The sequence below is a fragment of the Pteropus alecto genome, unplaced genomic scaffold, assembly GCF_000325575.1.
Source record: "Pteropus alecto unplaced genomic scaffold, ASM32557v1 scaffold248, whole genome shotgun sequence".
Taxonomy (NCBI): domain Eukaryota; kingdom Metazoa; phylum Chordata; class Mammalia; order Chiroptera; family Pteropodidae; genus Pteropus; species Pteropus alecto.
The window spans coordinates 557,121-563,099 of record NW_006441067.1 but is presented as its reverse complement, the minus strand read 5'-3'; the positions used below and the strand labels follow the sequence as shown (position 1 = coordinate 563,099).

The 5,979-nt window shown below is 38.1% G+C and overlaps 1 pseudogene; it reads right to left on the bottom strand.

The window, feature by feature from the left end:
* Window positions 1–5,083: 5,083 nt before the first annotated feature.
* Window positions 5,084–5,202, bottom strand: LOC112484960 (annotated as a pseudogene).
* Window positions 5,203–5,979: the final 777 nt, after the last annotated feature.

Below are 5,979 nucleotides of genomic sequence, written 5' to 3'. Positions count from 1 at the left end.
CTTTCCCTCTCCCCGTGTTATATCTATCATAGCAACTGGCTTTTGCTTCTATGTTGATCATTAGTTTGAATGTGCCTGCATTTTTATGCTTTTACAAAAGAAAAAATAAGTCTCCTCCTATGAGTACAAAACAGCCAGGTTTCCAGACACGAAAAGGAACTTCGAAATTATTGACAGTTCCTGACATGTAGATAATTCTTCCAGAATTGCAGTATTTCCACCAGCAATACTTGAAAAATCACCAGCTCCTTAGAATAAGCTCTATGCAATGTTCAGCTCATACCATCCCCATAATAACAGGAAAAATACAGCTTCATAGTTCTCCCTTGAAAGGCAATGGAGTCTAGTTGATAAGAGATGAGAGGAGACACCAGAAAACCTGAATGCATTTCTGACTCTACTTCTTAGATACTGTGCTTTCTTTTTCTTTACCTCTCCTCAACTCTTTTCTTCCCTCTCCCACCACCCCTTTTTTCTTCTCTTCTTTCTCCCTCCCCATCTCTCTCTCTACCTTTAAAATGAAATGTTTATTTGTTATAAGTAAATTTATACTAGAAATGACACTACCAAGCATTGACAAAGATGTGGAGAAATTAGCACTCTCAAACATTGCTGGAGGAAGTATAAAATGGCACAAACGCTTTGGGGAAAGCTTTGGCATTTTCTTATAAAGTTAAAACATGCATTTACCTTATGACCTGGAACTTCTGACCCAAGAGAAATAAAAAACCTGTGTCCACAAAAAGACTGTATAAGATGTCAGAGTGGTTTTATTTGTAATATTCCCAAACTAGGAAACAAATGTCCATCAGGATATTTGGACATTTAACATAGGCCTGTCTAATACACTCTTTGAAAGGGGGGAGATGTTCTCACCATTTTATTTCTTGTCTTGGGGCAAAAATGAAGAGCTGAGGAGACAGCCTCCTCCAGAGGCAGTCTCTCTAGTAACTTCACCAAACAGGAAGTGTATATAATTTCTCAACACGTATTTTCGTGGTAGAAAAACCAGACTGTACTTTAGCCAAATGATCAAAATTAACACCACCAGTAAAGGACAAACAGACACACGGTGAGCCTCCTGCTGAGACACCCTATGTGGATGCCTTAGCTTCCCTGAAAAATATTCCTTGGTTGCTTTCAAGGCATTTGGGAACCTCTTTGTATTAGTTCCCCTGGTAGAAAGATGGACCCTCCTTATATCTCCTAAAGCAGTGATTCTCAGACTCTCCTGTGCTTACCCATCACCAGGAGGTCTTGCTCAAATGCAGATTCTGGTTCAGTAGATCTGGGGTGGGGCTGAACATTCTGCATCTCTAATAATCTCCTAGGTGATGTCATATTGCTGTTTGGCAGGACAAACTTGGGTTAGAAGGTCCTAAAGCAGTGATTCTCAAAGTGCAGCAGCAGTGTCGCCTGGCAACTTGTTAAAAATGTAAATTCTCAGGCCCTACCCCCAGACCTACTTATTTACCGAATCCAAAACTGCAGGGATGGGACCCAGTCCAGCCAGGGCCTAAACTAGAGATAAGTAAAATTTAAGAAGGCATCTATTCTCAGCCATGCAAGTGCAAGGTTGGCACCTGAGTCTGGCAGTGGTATCTTCCCAGAACTCCATGATGCACATTGGAGTTAGAGCACCATTGTCTTCTTTCTTCTCAGTAAGTCACCTCACTACAATAGCAGCCCCATCGTATTTAAATTATCTGGGCCCCAACTCAGGCATATTGAATCAGAACCTTTTGGGGGTAGGAAATGTTCATCTAGCTCGTAAGAGGATGTAAATGAGAGTTCTCATCAAAGAGTTGCTTACCATAAGAAGGATTTGGAAGAGAGAAACGATGATACACTGAATAAGCAAAATCTGTGGAGGCATACTGCTGTTAGAGGCAACGAGTTAGATGTACCATAGAGCTGCATGACAAAAGTAGAAAAACAGATAAAAATTGCAAGAATCATGATTTAGATCACACCATTTATGTAAATTTAAAATGCATCTATTTTTTAAAATATATTATGTCTTTTTAAATAAAGATTCATAAATAGAGAGGAGACCAAAGAGGAGGTGGAATGAAAGTGAGGACCAAAGGTAAGGAAGAAAAATGGTAAATGATAAGACAAACGAGCATAAAAGAGAAGAGGTTTCTGCAGACAGAGATGACAATGTTCTAGAACTAGAACATTGAGAATGTGATGAATTCAACTCCAACACGAGGTCCACTAGTTGGAAGGGTGTGTAGAAGTCTCTGTAGATGGAGTCAGGATATTCGTTGAAAACAAGAGTCCCAGATGATTCTTCTGCAAACCACTGGCATCTTTAATTCCGGAGCATTTTCACTTTTCACCACTTCCATAATTTGGCCACTACTTAGCTTTCCAGTCACCCTGCCTTATACTTTATAATAGTAATACAGTAAATGTCATGATGTGCACCCCCTCCCCAATCTTTCTTCATGCAGTGACTCCTGCCTGAAATACTCTTTATCTTTCTTCACCTGGCTAACTCTTATTTATTCTTTTTAATTCAGTTCAGGTGCCATTTCTTTGGAAAAGTGTTTCTGACCCCTCTGGCTGGGTTAAGTTCACCCACTGGCTTTCATAGCGCTGAGTTATTTGGTCATAGTATATTATATTGAAATAATTGATTTGTGTGTTTTGAAAACTCTCCAGCCCAAGAACTCAGTCTTAGCATCTTTTGTACCTCAATGCCTGTCAATACTGTACCTGCAATTCAAGAGGTTTTCAAATGTGGTAGAGCTTAACAGGTACTAAGAATATTATTTATGTATTCATTTACTTACACAAGACCTTGTTCAGAAAGGATTTAAGGTAGCACTTGAGAACTAAACTTCAGAGAAGGAGAACGTAGAATTTAACTGTAACAATCACCAGCAAAATCAGCTCTCTGCAGCCACAAGGATCCATCATGGCTGCCTGTCTAGACAGACCAAGATTCAGAGCAGGAGCCTGCAGTTCTAGTTCTGGCTGTGGCTGGTTGGCAAAAGATCTCAATCCCAGCCTACTACTGCCATCTCCAGGAGACTGGTTGATTTTCACCCAGTTGCAGCCTCTACCTGCCAGGAGAAAGTCACAGCTCTGAATTAAAATCACCTTCATCAATGAATGAAAGATAGATAGTTCATTCTTCTCTCTTTTCTCTCAGGTCTCCCAGAGAGGTGTTGCATACCCTATATCTTCCAGTCAGGTAGAGACCAGAAAACCATTTTACAGTTTCTCATCTACATTAAATAATTTCTGAATTTATAGCCTCATAAGAAAAATCCCAAAATATAGACTGCCTTTACAAAACCAGGGAGTTGCAGGACAGATTGATGCAGAAAATTGAAAAGTTCATGTCTTAAAAGAGTCACAAACCCTCCATTGAGAAAACATATGCAATTATAGTTATGCTCCCTTTCCACAGAAAGGAAAATAAATGTTGTATTTAAATCGATGTTATATAGGAGTAAGGGGGAAAAAAAGCTGAAACACTGAGTCTAAAATGAATTTGTCTCTTATTTCCAGAATTTTCTTCAGCATCATTCAGTAATGATACATTTCTAAAAGAATCATCATAAAATTTTGTTTTGTTTTGTTTTGTTTTAACAAACTGAATTATACTTGCTTAATGATAGGAAAACATGGTTTGGTAAAATCTAAATTCAATTGGCTAGAAAAACCTTTCCTATAATCTGTAAGGTACTATCTCAGAGTCTAATAATCAAGGAAAACAATTGGGACACTCATTAGAGCAGGATTTCTCAGCCTCAGCACTATCGACATTTTGGGTGGAATCATTCTTTCTTGGGGAGGGAGTGAGGGTTATTACATGCATTGTAGGATGTTTTTAGCAGCATTCCTGGTCTCTGCACACTGGATTCCCAGTAGCACCCATCCATCCCCATTCATCCACAACCAAAATATCTCCTGAATGGGAGAGAGGGCGAAATCACCCACCTCGCTACCCTCACTGAGAACCACTACACTAGAGGGAGACACAAAGCCATTCACAGATAAGATGGACTTTGTAAATTAGAAAATGAGACAGAATACACAGGTCTTGCCCCTAATCTAAACCCCAAGGATTGAACTTTCTTAATTCAAAGGTGTCAAACTTGGCAGTACTATATTTGGGAGCAAATTCTTTTGTTTCTCTTTTTCTTTAATTAAAATGATTGGGGTGACATTGATCAATTAAATCAAATAAGTTTCAAGTGTACGATTCAACAATAAGTCATATATATTGCATTGTGTGTGCACCACCCAAAGCTAGATTTCCTTCTGTCACCAAATATTTGACACCTTTTACCACTATCTACCTCTCCACTCCCCTACTTCCCTCTGGTAACCAGTAATCCACTGTCTGTGTCCATGTGTCTATTTGTTTGTCACGTTTGTTTGTTGCTTTCAGTTTTATATCACACATATGAGTGAAATCATATGGTTTTCAACTTTTTCTGTCTGATTTATTTTGATTATCTCAAGATCCATCCATGTTGTTGCACATGGTAAGATTTCATTTTTTATGGCTGAATAATATTCCATTGTATATATGTACCACAGCTTCTTTAGCCAATCATCTATTATAGGACACTTCAGCTGTTTCCATGTCCTGGCCACCATGAATAATGCTGCAATGAACATCAGGTTGTATATATCTTTGCAGATAAACATTTTCAAGTGCTTTGGGTAAATACCCAGAAGAGGAACTGCTAGGTCATATGGTAATTCAATTCTCTGTTTTTAGAGGAACCTCCATACTATTCTCCATAGTGGCTGTACCAATTTACATTCCCACCAGCAGTGTATGAGGGGTCCTTTTTACCCATAACTTCTCCAGCGCTTGTTATTACTTGTCCTGTTGATGATAGCTATTCTAGCAGGTATGAGGTGATATCTCATTGTGGTTTTAGTTTGCATTTCCCTAATAGCTAGTGAAGTTAAGCATCCTTTCATATGTTTGTTAGCCATTTGTATGTCTTTTGGGGAGAAGTATCAGTTCAGATCCTCTGCCCATTTTTTAATTGGAGCAAATCCTTTTCTTTTTTCATTATTATTATTATTATTTATTTATTTATTTTTACATCTACAGCACCTGGTCTTCCTAGGTGGTCTCCTATCCAAGTACTAACCAGGCCCGACCCTGCTTAGGTTCTGAGATCAGACGGGATCCAGCGTGTTCAGGGTAGCATGGCCATAGATGCAAATCCTTTTCTTAATGGCATTTCAAAATCTAACCAAGAGATATTTGATAGAGAAAATCGGTCTTTCGATAATTTTGGCTTATAATAAAATACAACTCAAGAATAAAGAAGGAGCTATGTTGACCTCAGTAACCAGCTTAACCATTCTTGATTTTAAAAAAAATAATAATTAGAAATGTTTAATAGAGCAGAATAATGCCTCCCCTCCTCCCCCTGACCAAAGATGTCTACGCCCTAATCCTCATAACCTGTAAAGCAAAAGAGGTCAATGTGTTGGAATTGCTGGCTTTGAAGATGAAAGACAAGGCCACTAGGCAAGGAATACAGGCAGCCTCTAGAAACTGGAGAGACAAGGAGCAGATTCCCTCCTAAAACCTCCGGAAAGAATGCAACCTTCCTCACATCTTAATGTTAGCCAGATGAGACTCTGATCTCCAGAACAGTTAGATAATAAATTTGTATTTTTTAAAAGAATGAACAACAACTTTAGTTGATCTTTTTCTTATATAGTTATAAGATGAGCATCTCTTTCTTCCATAAAACAAAGTGTCAAATGGAAATGATATAAATAAAAAATATAACATCAGAAATGAAGAATAACATGATGGACTCTTTACTAGGCCAGGCACACTGAAGAAGAATCAGTAAATAATGAAGATAATTCGATAAAAATCATCCAATTTGAAACAAAGAAGGAAAAAAATAAAATAAATATCAAAAAACAAACAGAAAGAATCCAAGAGTTTGGGACAACATTAAAAGGTTTAACATATGT